Source organism: Dysidea avara, chromosome 1, assembly GCF_963678975.1.
Source record: "Dysidea avara chromosome 1, odDysAvar1.4, whole genome shotgun sequence".
Lineage (NCBI taxonomy): Eukaryota > Metazoa > Porifera > Demospongiae > Dictyoceratida > Dysideidae > Dysidea > Dysidea avara.
This window is the reverse complement of record NC_089272.1, coordinates 54,746,683-54,762,780: the sequence shown is the minus strand read 5'-3', so window position 1 is coordinate 54,762,780 and position 16,098 is coordinate 54,746,683.

Sequence of the window (16,098 nt, the reverse complement as noted above, 5' to 3'; positions counted from 1 at the left end):
TATTAGAGTGTCTCGATTTTTTTCTGTGCAGTGTAAATAATCCGCCGAGAAACAATAAAAATAATAATATTGAATGTTTTCTTCGCACAAAAATTAATGCAGTATTAAGATTTAGTGTGTTCATGTTTCGCTGTATTTTTAGTGAGCACATTGTACATTTAATTAAAAATCTTGAAAATCATCCTATTATGTTGCATAATGATTGATGATTTTGCTAGCCTATTATGCTCAGCTGACATTTGATGATCTACATACATGTACATCAACTTCAACTCAAGTTCTATTTTTAGCACCAATATTATGGTTAGATTTTGAACATTTTGTAATACTGCACCTGATAAATTGTTTGCACTTCATGGACTTTAGCTGTATAGTAACCAAGCCTTTCCACACCAGCATTACCAAAAAGAGGCAAACCATTATCACCAGATACTACCATAATGATTTAGAAGCATTGAAAGAAAAAGGCCGGAATTAAATGTCCTACCAAAAAACTGTGTTTATTCTCTCAAGTATAAAAGCAATGGTAACCATTATAGTATAGCTTAAGCTGAAATAACCAAACTAAAGAACGTCAAGAGAGCAAATGTGACTGGGCCTGTGAATATAGGGCATGTGGGCACATAAAATTTGCCTACTTTTCGAACTTTAATCGCCAATGTGCTATAGCTTTGAAAATTTAAGCAGGTAGTAAGCAATTGATTGGCTTTTTAATACAAGTAGCAGAATGCAAATACTTTACTCCAGTACCGAGATACATCCTGTTGTGTGACAGGGTGTAGTTTGTGCCCGCAGGCCCTATGATGGTTATTGAGACATACGTAACTACGGTATGCATAATGATGCCTTCAGGGATTTATGGGACTATTTAATTATTCAGGCTTGTTCTGACATTAATTGTAACACCTAAGATTTGTTAAATGGTCAGGTTATCAAACAATTTTGGGTAAAATTGGAACCCACAGAAGCTATTTTGTAAAATTTGTATAGTTGCTATGCAGTTAATTAAATTTTTGTTGCTATAGCAAAATACCCAAGGCTGACACCTGTCCAGCAGGTGGACATTGTTTTAGGTGTACAGGAAAATCCAAAAGTGCATTAAAATAAACTACAGACTATTTTGCAAACTTCACCCTGCTGTCTACCGGACTATATTCAATAATAAAGAATTTGAAAATTGCGCCATTACGTCAGGTTTTTGCAGATCCAGTCACCAATGCTAAGAAATTTGTAAAAGATCCTGCAAGTTTTTCTAGTAGTATGTCTGAGTCAGTCAAATATGATACTCTTGCTGAAATTTTACAGACATGTAAAGCCACCATTTCAACGCTTGAAGCTTTCATTCGGTCAGTGGAAGCAGCTCCAGAGCCTATGTGTGTCCTTGCAACTGACTATCAACTATCAGATATGGAAAGGTTTACTACTGGTGATTTTTTTTGATCTTGTCTATTGATCCTACATTTAATCTTTGTCAGTTTAATGTGACACCTTGTACTTATCAACACATGCTAATGAAAGCATCTCCCAAATATAACCACCACCCTCTTTTACTGGGACCAGTGCTGATACACCAGACCAAGACATTCAATGCTTTTTATTACTTTGTTTCAACTTTTATTAGGTTAAATCCAATGTCAAAGCTTTTGGTACAGATGGAGAGCCTTATCTAATAAAAGCCTTCAGCTGCGCTTTTCCATATGCTGTTCATTTAAGATCCACAAATCATCTTCATCAAAATGTAAAGGACAAACTACGTTTACTTGGGTTTTCATAGGAAATTTCCAAACATATTATTGCTGACATTTTTGGCATTCAAGTTGGAATTCATTTTGAGAAGAGAATGGATGATGCTGAAGATAAGAAGTTGTTTCTGGCTTATTTGGAATCAGTACAGCACAAGTGGAACAATCTAGAAAGAAGCATCAATCCCAAAAATCATCCACAGTTTCATACTTGGTTTGTAAAGGAAAAGGCACCCATAATCATTGAGTCAGTACTTCCTGATATAAGAATGAAGGCCCAAATAATTGGAACACCATTACCACTGTTTACTACCAATAGCAGTGAATCAATCAATCATGTTATCAAAACTGAAGTTGAGTGGAAGGAAAACAAACTTCCAGCCCTCATAGCACATCTTAAGGCTATATGTGATTGACAAGTATCTGAAATGCAAAAGGCTGTGATTGGTCTGGGGGAATGGAGATCGATGCCATCGTACAGGTTAGAAGTTCCTGAAGCAGCTGGTTTAAGAAAACACAAGAACAGAGGAGCAGACATTTAAAGAAAAGTCATGGAAACCCTTCCCATGATTGAAACTGTCTGCAATAGCAGTGATACCACTCATGGCTCACTTGGACCAGGAGATGCATTTTTATCAGCAGCAGCAGCAACATCAGTACACAAAGGCTTATCCATTTCAGTAGAAAACACTGGTATTAATACATTATCTGATGGAACACTACAAGGAATTTGGAAAAAGGCTGAAACACTTATTCAAACTGGATGACATGTTTTAATGGTTCCATGGAGTTCTGACAAGAAAGAGCGGTTAGTGAAAAGCACAACTGGTGATCACCTTCATTTGGTGAAACCTCATCAAAAGCAAAGTCAGCAATATTGCTGTGATGAAAAGTGTCCCATGTTTAAAGGGTTTTCAATCTGTGCTCATACAGTTGCAACAGTTGACGTAAATGGTGACTTGGGATCTTTATAACCTGGTATGTAGCTAACCAGTGCAAGCCAAACTTGACATCTATTGACCTACAAGGAATGCCAACAGGAGCTGGATGAAAGAGGGGAGTTGCCAAAATGAAAAGGACTTCTTCTGTTGTAGTAGAGACCTGCTCATGTCGATTTTCGACCAATGGACCAGATCCAAAAAGAACTTCTTTAACTAAAGGAAAGGCATTAATTAGAGCAAATATTTCTAGTACATTACAACCAGCAGTAAACCATCTAATAACTCTACCTACCATTACATCACCTGCTCCACTTCATACAAGCATTGCGACAGGTCAGTTGAACAATTTTGTTCACAGTCAAGGAAGTGCTTCATCTTATTTGATTAGTTCCCATCAACCATCCACAACAATGTGCCAAGTTTTGACTACATCGTCTCTACTAACCACCACTTCAACTTCAGGACATGGTATGAATCCTGTACCTTGCTCAGCACAGCAGCCATCCCCAGTAGTGACTGTACCTGTCAATACAGTTGGCTAAAATTCTTCAAGAAATTGTAATGAATACTGCAGGGAATCACTCAGGTCAACCAGTTGGGACATCCTCTGCAATATCTAGCTTCAATCAGTCAGCCTCTCAACCAGTCAATCCTTTCATTCTTAAATTTAAATCCAGTCAAATCCATGTTTGTCAGTCATGCTGACAAACCTTTCTAAACAATTTGCAACAAGGTGTTGCATGAGCAGAACGTCGCCTGGTACAAAACATCGCAACTGGCGCATTTTTTTAGGGAAGAAATCCAATTCCCATTATCATTTGCAACTCTCTTGTTTACAATTGGCCTGCCCTTCCTTCAGTGGATCACAGCTTATCATTCCAGGAGAAATAAAAGCTACATTAACTGATTTTCATATCAAATTTATCAAGCGATAACTTTCTATTAAAATATAATTGTGTAGTAACTGGACACTGGTAATTGCTCGAAGACTTGATTATTGTTGTCACGTCATGGTTGATTCTTCTGTTAGGTAACTACACTTGATAACGTAGCTAGAATTGTAATTTATGACAAAACTATGTGCAGTTAATAACAGTTATAATGCAGTTAGTAGTTATCAGCCATTTAATAGTCTCACAATGAAGAGAAAGGTCAGGTGCCACAAGACTAGTAAGTGGTACCTTGGATCCATCTGCGTCACACTGTGTTTCCGCCATTTCCTCCATTTCTCACTTCTGATTCCTCGTTTCTCCATTCCTGGTTTTAACATTACCCGGTAGATAGGTACACACACACACACACACACACACACACACACACACACACACACACACACACACACACACACACACACACACACACACACACACACACACACACACACACACACACACACACACACACACACACACACACACACACACCAGGGTTCCTACTAATTTTTTTGAGTTTACTGTCGAACTGCCAGTACAATACAGATTTTTTCCTATCAAAACTTTAAAATGTCCTGGTACCAGTTTTGAGTTTATCAATACTCAAAATGTAGTCATGCCAAAAGTAGTATTACAATGTCATAACATAATGTGCACACTGTTTCTAGTCAAGTGCAACAGGAAACCAGTATTTTAAGCTATTAAAATGAAGCTTCATGCATCCCACAAGTCAAAGGTAACACTGGTAACAAGGTTTTAAATGCATTTTGTACTTTCATAGGTGACAAGTACAATTAGGGCTGTTGTTCAAACCTCAAAGTTAGCTGGAGGTAAAGCTTGTGGCCACAAACCATAAACAAACAAGTTAATTAAATATTACTGCCTTTGTAAGGCTACTCTCCAGCAGTTGTGTAGCATTCTGAGTTATCCAGCCACAGTGTCCAGACAACAATAAAATTAACTTGCCAATATGCAATATTGACCCGAAAATTGGCAGATTGTTGAACGTTATTTCGAGACCTGCAGACACACACACAAACACACACATTTTTATGAAAACAATTTCAATAAACCAGGCGTGTGCCTACAGCTGGCCTTCACCCAGCTGTGAGCGCGCGCGTGGTTTAATAATAATAACAATGATAATAATAATACTGATGATGATGATTTCACTATCATTATGATGCCAGTATCCATCATGATTGTCCTGAAACTACATTTGTGGACAGGAAAACAAGCTCAGTGTATCTCATTGATGTTGCTATACCAGGTGACTTACGCATTTCTCAGCAGACTGTGGAGAAATTAACTACTACGTGACTGAATTCAACAAAAAAGGCTTCCACGCATCCAATTTTCTGACTTTAACCAATAGTAACTCGACTGCTTAGTACCTAAAATTTTCACACAATTATTCCATAGCATTGTAAAATACCAGGTCAAATTAATGGCATACTTCTACATTCAGTTATGGTGTTTCAAAGTCATGAAAGTGGATGTGTGTGGAATCGAAGCCTGGATTTGTCAAATTCAGTATTATGTCGATCTAAAGATTGAGGTTACTACAGTGTGGAGATCTCAGAAAGTGTTTGTCATTCCAATTATAGTATGTTCACGTTGAGCTGAGCCCTGAAAAACAGCTAAAAATTAAAAGTGGATTTTTTCTCAACAGAGTTAACATTTCTGCCAACCAGATGATTATTGGTAACAGCAAAGATGTCAACAACAGACACGTACGGTTTGGCTCCATTACAAGTTCGGGAAAGGGCTCTAATAGACACTGTACTTATATGGCTTCTCCATAGGAAATGTATTGTGAAAATTTTGATTGGCCGTAGATATTATGTCAAACATTTGAATAACAAAATTTTGAAATATTTTTAGCGGATCAAGCAGTGCTGCAAATGAGCCAAATTTCAAGATCGTGTGTAATTGCATCCATGAGTTATTAAATGTTTTTGAGGGTTCAGCTCAACGCGAACATACTATAGTGTTGGTGCTTTGGGGTTAATATCTAGTGATACGTCATCTTACTTCGAAAGCTAAGTCTGCCATTTTCATAGATTCCAACTTTTCAAAGAATTGTACTGTTTAGAACTACTTCTATTAAGACGGTACATGAACATTTGACTGTTTATTTTTGGTTTAGTCCTAAGTTCTTAGTTAGAACTAGGCACCATGTATCTAAACATGTACCAGCATGTATAACATTTCGCTGAGTTTAATTAAAATAATAACAAATATTATTAGTGTACCAGCCAAATTTGTTGCATATAATCTGTAGATATTGATGTACAGTATTATAATCCTTTTGGATTGTAAATGACACACAATCTAACCTTATCAACATTTCTATTGTAGTAACCAACAGCATCCCATGTTACAATGAGCAAATTAGTAATTCTCTTTGATCTAGGGAAAGCTGCTTTTATTTCACAGGTAGCCCTTGCAACTAGATTAGGATCAGTAGTCTGACGATAGTGCACATTTCCAGTTCCTCTAATATCAACATCAGCCCAAAATGGTGCAATGATTTTAATAGCAGCATTTAGTGGTAATGGGCTGGAAGAGAATGCATTGAAACTTCTATCAAGACTAATAACTCCATTAGCATTCACCTGAAGAGCAAATGAGTACCAGTGTCAAATTTTATAACACACAGATGTTTAAGTAGAGTGACATAGTGCACTTTGTGATACAATCATGAAACTTTCCACATAAATTGCACTACTTATTACCATTGCAGATTTGACCTTTGGAACTTTTGCACTAAAAATTCATTATTGTTTATTTACCTGAGGCATTATTTTACATAGTTAAAACATAGTTTCAAATCAAAGGCAAAACAACTTCATTTTATGTGAAACCAATAATTGGTCATTTCATTCCAAAGTTATGTATTAGCCATGAACTTGCTGATTAGTAATTTACACCCCCAAGGGAGATAACTTTAAAGAATTTTGTTACTAACTGTAACTTTGGAGTGGAATAAGATTTTTATTTCACACAAAAGTCATGTTGTATCTTGTAGATCAATATTTTAATTTGAAACCATGCTTTTGACATTACAAAAGAAAGAATGCCTCAGGACGACAAATACAAAAGTGATGAAATTTCAATGCAAAAATCACTGTAAAGGTCTCAAAGGTTAAATCTGTGATGGCACTATATCAAAATGCCAAATTTTTGACCATGGCACCCTATTTTTTAACAGTCATGGTATAATTTCTAGCCCTTATAAAAACTTTATAATCTAACAATAGTATTAATGCACAGAATAGTACTATTATCATACAGTATGATACAGTAGTACTCTATAGTAGGGATCAAACAAAATTAGCCTCATTTTTTTCTTTATATTATATCAGTTCGACAAGACCGGTTAGGTATCAAAAATTCCTTCAGAGTCTTTCAGCATATGTGACCAGATTTTACAAAACCGATCCAAATTGCACATCACGCAAAATCATAGTAACATTACCAGTGGATAGCTACACTATCGTACTACTAGTTTTGACCCTCAGTACTACTCAAAGTTGCGGTTGTTTCTTGTCAAGGTACAGGTCTGTCTACAAAACTTCCATCAGAAATGACCAGTTGGTACATTTTCTACTAAAGTATGACTAACCATCTGAACACCAGTATTTATGTTCAATCGCGTCTGCTTGTTCCTCAAACAAAAGTAGCAATGGAAGAGTGATATTCTGGATCAACTGTTATTATACACAAAAATAATATCTAATCCAAAACAGCCAAGCTGTAAAAAAAGAGTGCGGCCCTCAAAAAGGCTATGGTGAAAAAAGATGTGAAATCCAAGGTGGCGGCCAAGAAATGGCTGTGATGGTAGGTTAATGGTAAAAATTTTAATAACAACAATTCAGGTGAATTTTGTGCCGCTGGTCTTGGCACAAAATTCACCTGAATTGTTGTTATTAAAATTTTTACCATTAACCTACCATCACAGCCATTTCTTGGCTGCCACCTTGGATTTCACATCTTTTTTCACCATAGCCTTTTTGAGGGCCGCACTCTATTTGTACAGCTTGGCTTTTTTGGATTAGATTTCACTTCTTTTTGTATTTGTATACCCCAAAGCTGGCCTATGGACAGCTTTGGGGCTTTATAAACCAATTTTTTTCTTTTCCACAGGAAAGAAGAAAAGATGAAGCATATGAATACTTTAAATATTTGATTTTATCAATAAATGTACAAATTATATAATTATATACTAGACATATTGAAAAATTTAAATTTAAAATAAGAAATAGGGATCGCTGAAAAAAGCCACAAAACAAGAAGGGATCGCTGAAAAAAGCCACGAAACAAAAAGGGATCGCTGGGGTGGTAATGTAAACCACAAATCCCTATTTTGATTTTTTATACTCAAATGGAACATTTATAGAGAGTCAAAATAGGGATTTGTGGTTTACATTACCACCCCAGCAATCCCTTCTTGTTTCGTGGTTTTTTTCAGCGATCCCTTCTTGTTTCGTGGCTTTTTTCAGCGATCCCTATTTCTTATTTTAAATTTTTAATATGTCTAGTTTGTGTACTTTTTTCCAAATCCATTTATGGATTATAAGTTAATTGGCACATTAGTGTAGTAAGCTAACAGAGATTCCTCAGTTTGAAAGGTTAGCTCATTAACTAGATATCTTAACGCAGTATTAATTTTGTATTTATAGAGAGTCAAAATAGGGATTTGTGGTTTACATTACCATCCCAGCGAAATTTTTAATATGTCTAGTTTGTGTACTTTATTCCAAATCCATTTACGGATTATAAGTTAATTGACACATTAGTGTAGTAAGCTAACAGAGATTCCTTGGTTTAAAAGGCTAACTCATTAGATATGTTAATGCAATATTAATTTTGTAATCTATGATAAAGACTGTATGTTCATCCTGATTCATTTGTACACACACAAAATATAAGGCAGGATACGTTAATTCCTAGTCTATACTCAGTGTTTGAGCCATCATCGTCACACTTGGTGCCATCGCTGAAAACACACTGCTATATGAGCTACCTACCTGTCAGAAGAATTACTGATTGTGCACCTATCATACAGGAAACAGTGTTGATGACGGCACAGGAGACTTGAAGAAGAACAAGATGTCTTAGGTGTTATTCTAACAGAAGGACAAGAATGAAACTCTATGATACAAGTTATAAGAATGGTAACTGTTAGTGTTATAATTCCTGTAGAGTCCAATTTTTTTTCATAAATTTTCATGTGATACAACGATGCATACATCAAGCACGTGCATTATAGGTGTAGAGTTGTCTAGCAGAATAGGTAGTGAAGAGATAGCTATACATTGTAGCTGTAGCGCTATTATTGTAGCGATGACGCTTTACAACACCTTTGTATAAATGCATGTGTGAACAGGGCTGAATACAGCAGCAACATTGTGAGCTGGTATTAATCAAGCTAAATAGGAGATGGCTAAGCTTGGCCGAAAAGTCTTCCTATGCCGGTGTCTGTATGTACAAATCACAATGTCCCAGTGGCGTAGCCAGTCTTACATGATTACCAGGGATTTGGCAGTCATTATCCATACATGCAGGAGTACTTTAAACTGACATATTGAGTTCCAATTGCTAGGACTTAGACTGGGTTCTAGCCCTGGAAAGCCTAGGTGTAGCCTGCTAGCAACAGTGTGTCAAAAAGTGGAACACCATAGGTATAGTCAGCAAAGTCTGGTTAGCATGCATGTGGTCATAGCTAAATGTTTGCAACTGTCAATATCACTAGCTGATCGAAGAATGTGCTAGAATATGTACACAGTAGCTAGTTACAGTGACATAAGTACAGTAGCACACAATCCTCCCATATAAGACTGTCAGGCTTCACACTCTGTAAGTTGTTTATGACATGGATACCATATGGGAGGGTTGTTGATGATATGTGGTTAGACCACAAAATATTTTTAAATGGTAGAGTTGTAATAAACACCCCACCCAACCTTTTTTGCATGTGAAAAGCAGCCATGATATCAGCGCTACCATTTATCTTCCACCTATAATGGACAAACAAAGCACTTACTGTGATGGCTAGAAAGAAGAATAAACTGGATGCACACTTAAACAGCTTCTCGTAGCGAAGACAGGCAGCTCACTAGAGACCCTATTATGGTGATCTTGTAAGGTAAAAGAGTGCTGCACAACTTCAATCTACCATCTATTAACGTTATAAAGACTATAGTCGAACAATACGCATCCCTGAGCACACAAGATCTCGTAATTTTGTTCTTCTATGGCTTCTTACGTATACGGAACAGCAGGAAATGGCGAAGAAGAACTTAGAAATTTATCGAGGTGGAGGCCGGTTAGCGATCTGTGGAGTACGGGTTAATTAATGGGTCATGGACACGCGGAAGGACTCAGTGAGTAAGGCTGTGTAGTTTTTATCACGAAAAATGGAAGCCTTGGAGTGAAACAAAATAATAATAATCATGAACCACGATAGTGGGTTCATAATAGAGAGGTTCATAATAGAGATCGCCCATGTTTTTTGCGAAAACTCTAATAGAATGCACGCCTAAAAACTACCTTGGAAAGCATCCTCCAACTCAAAACAACCCTCTGGTGGTTATTTGCAATGAGTATAGGTCCACTAGTAAGTATCAAGTGAAAAGGAAACAGTATGTGTAGCTATTTGAGACAAAACTGAAATTTGTCGTTTTGTTCATATCATGAACCACGATAGTGGGTTCATAATAGGTGTTTTTTGCAAAAACTCTAATAGAACGCATGCCTAAAAACTACCTTGGAAAGCATCCTTCAACTCAAAACCACCCTCTGGTGGTTATTGCAATGAGTATTGGTCCACTAGTAAGTATCAAGTGAAAAGGAAACAGTATGTGTATTTGGGACAAAACTGAAATTTGCCGTTTTGTTCATATTATTATTGTCATAATATTATTTTGTTTCACTCATGTACAGCAAAAGTTATCCACTTTTTCGCCCTAAAAACTATATAGCCATGCTTACTGAGTCCTTCCGCATGTCCATGACCTATTAATAAGCCCGTATTCCACAGATCGCCACCCACCCTACACCTCGAAAATTTTCTAAATTCTCTTTGCCATTACAGCAGCTCCGTATACTAAAGAAGCCTTATAACAATAAAATTACAGGATTCTATTGTGTGAGCTTCTTTGGGTTTTGTTGCAACAGCACTTCTTAGACTTAGAAGATCGCACATAGCGTCTCTGCGTGGTGAGTGTAGTCTACTTCTTCCTGTAAGCGCGCGGTCGCAATTCGCTACGAGCGACCATACAAGCGCTCTCTCAGAGACATAAAGAAGTGATAGCGCTGACACCAGAGATTATTCATTGTTATGAATATAGTTTCTATAAACCATATTTCCTTTCCACGTAAAGCCTAAAGTTGGGTGGAGTCAGTATTATAATGTTAATTAAAATATTCGTGAGTGCCATAATTGTCTAACCACATTGTGTAAACAACATGGCTTCATGCTGTTGATAATCCATGGTTCACAATAGGCATTGCAGCTATACACAGTACCTGACTGTTGTTATGAATGATGTGTGTGCATGCACAATAGCTTCAGACCTTCAGTGCTGGTCACTGTAAAGTGTTAATAACACATAATTTTTATGGGAAGTCATGCATTCATATACACTTCAACATAGATTTCTTCACTGTGGTATACTCAATGAATACAATACTCACATGAACAACAAACTCTAGCTACACAAACTATATTGTACGTAGCATTATATTATCATTTATATTACTGTGCACCAGTGAGCCAATGTTGTAGTCCATGCACCCATGGAAAATCTGTACATGATTCTTATTGTGTACGGTCTTGGCTGAAATAATAAATGCACAGCCACTGAATATTTTAACTTATAATTATATGCTTGTCACAGTTCCATGTCTTCAATTGTCTTATGGCAGGTATATATGTGACCGGGCCTGCGATAATAGGGCATGTGGGCACATGATTTTTGCCTACTTTTTCACACTTTCATCACTCATAACTTTTTGTACCATTATGCTATGGCATTGCAAGTTTCAGCTCGTGGTAAGCATTTAATTGGCATCATGTTGCAAGTTACAGAATGGAAATACACTTTTCCAGTACTAAGATATCCCCTGTAGAGTGATGGGGTGTAGTTTGTGCCCACATGCCCTATTTTCGCAGGCCTGGTCACATATAGCTCAGTATCATACCATTTGGTGTGTGTATATTCATGAACACTGCATTAGGATGCTAATGTGAGTAAGAGACTAGAGTCCTGACACATGTAGTAAGACAAGTTAGACAACAGCTGCTCACTGTTGTGTGTAATGTATAGTCTTGTCCACAGCCAATAGCAGTCAGGTAAATACTCTAATAATGCAGTCAAGTGTGTCTGATAACAACAAAGCTTACATTGAACTTGACAGCCACTAAATGTAAACTGCTCTACGTATCTACAACAATTATCATTATCAATAAAACAAAACCATTACTGGATTAATAAAAAGTACACAAACTAGATCAATAAAGAAATGGAAATTTTAAAATGGGAATAGGGATTGCTGAAAAAAGCCACCAAACAAGAAGGGATCGCTGGGATGGTAATGCAAAGCACAAATCCCTATTTTGGCTCATTTTAAAATGACTCAGGGGAGCATGTAAATAAATATTTATGACAGAGAGTCAAAATAGGGATTTGTGGTTTGCATTACCACCCCAGCGATCCCTTCTTGTTTGGTGGCTTTTTTCAGCGATCCCTATTCCCATTTTAAAATTTCCAATTTTTTATTGATCTAGTAATATTATGAATAATAATATGAACAATTCGCGTAAAATTCACAATTTTTAAATGTTTCTAAATTTCATCTAGACCATTTTTACTACTATATCACCATTTGTCTGAGTTCAGTATTTGATAATAAGCCTTCTGAGTGTTGTTTTGTGCTTGAGTATGCTTTCTAAGGCTGGTTTTAGGTGACAGCTCTATTAGGATTTTTAAAAATTCCACTGCGATCCCTATTATGAACCCACTATCGTGGTTCATGATATATATATATATATATTTATAGAACTTCGCGTGGGCGAGATCAAAGGAAAAGTGTACTTTAAATTTCATAAAGTACACTCTCAGCCAGCCAACTGCTTCATCAACCACAAAGAATGCTTTTATTGCACCGTAAAGAGTGCTTTATTGAATGAATAAAGCACTCTTTGCAGTGCAATAAAGCACTCTTTGTGGGCAATAAAACACAGTTGCCCACGTGCCTTAGTGTAGGCTAATAGCCTACGGGGCTCGTGCCAGTACGACTAATCACTCAAGCCCGTGAAGACTGATAGCCTCGCCACGCTGAGTGATCAATCACCCCAGCCAATACGAGTTCCACCACTGGATTGCTTTTATAGACATACCTAAATGCTTCGATAATGGGTGGGAGAAGGTTACGTTGCTGTTACGTTTGTTAATGTAAATGGACAAGTCTTGGAGATATCATGGAAATACTTCACCATGTGACTCACAATAGAATCGATTGTGGGTTGCGAGCAAAACCTGCCAAAAAACGTGATGAACATCTACTATGCCAAACTATGGTGAAATACGTGTGAGTTACTTTGTTAAACTAGTTCGTGCAACACTTGTTAATTACGAGTGCCTAGTGTATGGTGAAGCTACACGACTAGAAAGTTCCATAAATCATTTAAAAGATAGCCGCGAGTGCTATATGAAAAATAAATTACGAGGCACGCGGCCGAGATGCTAATAAAGCACGAGGCGAAGCCGAGTACTTTATTAGCATCGAGGCCAAGCGCCTCGTACTTTACTTTTAATATAGCACTTGCAACTATGCTTTAACATATACATCAAGACAGATGATAGTGTGTCGTGCGGCCCAAGAAGCCGGCGCGCCACACCATGAGTATATCAAGACACACGATAGAGTGTCGTGCGGCACAAGAAGCCGGCGCGCCACACTGTGAGTATATTGACAGGAAGAAAGAAAACGTCATTTTCACACATTTGTATCTCGGTGATACCTCATCCGATTGGAACCAAATTTGCTGCAGAGTTGCCCGCCAGCTAGGGGAGTCTACCTTCCAAATTTGAAGGAAATCACTCAAGCCATTTCCGAGATATGAGTGGCCAAAGTTTCGTTTTTTTTCTTCTTGGTTTTTTTTCTTCTTCTTTGTCTTTTCGCACACTTGCAAAATTGCTATAAAACGCAAACGCGTACTCCGATCGCCTTGAAATTTGGCACACAGAAGAGGAGTACAAAGGCGAATCCTAGAATCAAATTTGGTGCAAATCCGATGAATGATTCAGGAGTTATGACCGATTATTCGCGTAAAACAAGATCGATTTGTTGTCACGCCTACAGGGTAAACCGCTTCATGGAATGAGTTGAAAATTGCTATGTAGATGGAATAACCATCGTAGGAGTGCCTTTTGGTGGTTTGAAAGGAATCAAGATAAAGACCACGGAGATATGACACAAAACCCAACCTGTGTCACAATTACGCGATCGATTTTTAGGAATAAAAAAGTATGTTTTCACCCCTACTAGGCAAACCGCTTAGAGCAATGAGCTGAAAATCGGTGTATAGCTGGAATAATCTTCATTGAAAGTCCTTGCAGTAGTATAGAAGAATTGGATTACAAACCACTGAGATATGATTCGAAAGCCAACTCCGTGTAGCAATTGCGAGATCGAGATACTCTAATAGAACAGTCACCCTAATAGAGCATTCAGCTAATTTATTTACTCCATTATAGAATTCTATTACCATATTCTGTAGGGAGTTCAGCTGCAAACAGTTAATCTTATAGACAGTTCAGCAAGAAGCAAGTCACTCTATAGAGAGTTCAGCTACAAATATATCGCTGTAGTGATTCATAACATTGCAAGTCACACTGAAGAGAGTTCAGCTATAAACAAGTCATGCACCCTGTAGAGCGTTCGGCTACACTCTCTAGAGAATTCAGCTACAAACAAATCACTGTGGAGAGAGTTCAGCTACAAAGAAACTATCCTGTAAAGAGTTCATCTATACAAACAAGTTACCCTATAGAGATCACCTGCAAACAAGTAACCCTGAAGAGAGTTCAGCTACAGACAAGTCACTTTATAGTTTATACAGTGTTCAGCTACAAGTAAGTCACTCTGTTGAGAATTCAGCTACAAATAAGTTACTCTGTAGAGAATTCAGCTACCACCAAGTCACTCTGTAAAGAATTTTGCTACAAACAAGTCACCGTGTAGAGAGTTCAGCAACCAAAATACTACTCTGTAAAGAGTTCAGCTATAAAAACAAGTTACTCAGTAGAGAGATCAGCTAGAAACAAGAGAGAGTTCAGCTAGAAGAAGTCACCCTGTAGAGAACTCAGCTGCAAAGAAACCCTGTAGAGAGATCAACTACAAACAAATCACCCTGCAGAGCATTCAGCTATAAACAAATCACCCTGTAGAAAGTTCAGGTACAAACAAATCACCCTATATACAGTTCAGTTACAAAAAAATCACTCTGTAGAGAGTTCAGCTACAAATAAGTTATGCTACAGTGAGATCAGTTTGAAACAAGATGTTTCAGCTACATACTTGTAGAGAGTTCAACTATGAACAGATCATCCTGTAGATAGTTCAGCTAGATAGATACAAGTCACCCTATAGAGAGATCAGCTAGAAGAAGTCACCTTGTAGAGAGATCAGCTAGAAAAAGTTGCCTTGTAGAAAGTTCAGTAACAAAGAAACCATCCTGTAGAGAGTTCAGCTACAAACAAATCACCCTGTAGAGAGTTCAGCTGCAAACAAATCACCCTGTAGAGAGTTCAGCTACAAACAAATCAACCTGTAGAGAGATCAGCTCGAGGAAGTCATCTCGTAGAGGGATCAGCTAGAAACAAGTCACCTTGTAGAGAGTTCAGGTACAAAGAAACCACCATGTAGACAGTTCAGCTGCAAACATATCGCCTGTAGAGAGTTCACACAGCTAGAAACAAATCACCCTGTAGAGAGATCAGCTAGAAGAGGTCACCTTGTAGAGAGTTCAGCTACAAAGAAACCATCATGTAGAGTTCAGCTGCAAGCAAATCACCCTGTAGAGCGTTCAGCTACAAAAAGATCACCCTGTAGAGAGATCAGCTAGAAGAGGTTACCTTGTAGAGACTCCAGCTACAAAGAAACCATCATGTAGAGAGTTCAGCTGCAAACAAATCACCTTGTAGAGAGTTCAGCTACAAAGAAACCATCATGTAGAGAGTTCAGCTGCAAACAAATCACCCTGTAGAGTGTTCAGCTACAACGAAACCACCATGTAGAGAGTTTAGCTGCAAAAAAATAGCCTGTAGAGAGTTCAGCTAGAAACAAATCACCCTGTAAAGAGATCAGCTAGAAGAGGTCACCTTGTAGAGAGTTCAGCTACAAAGAAACCGCCATGTAGAGAGTTTAGCATCAAACAAATCACCATATAGAGAATTCAACTACAAACAAATC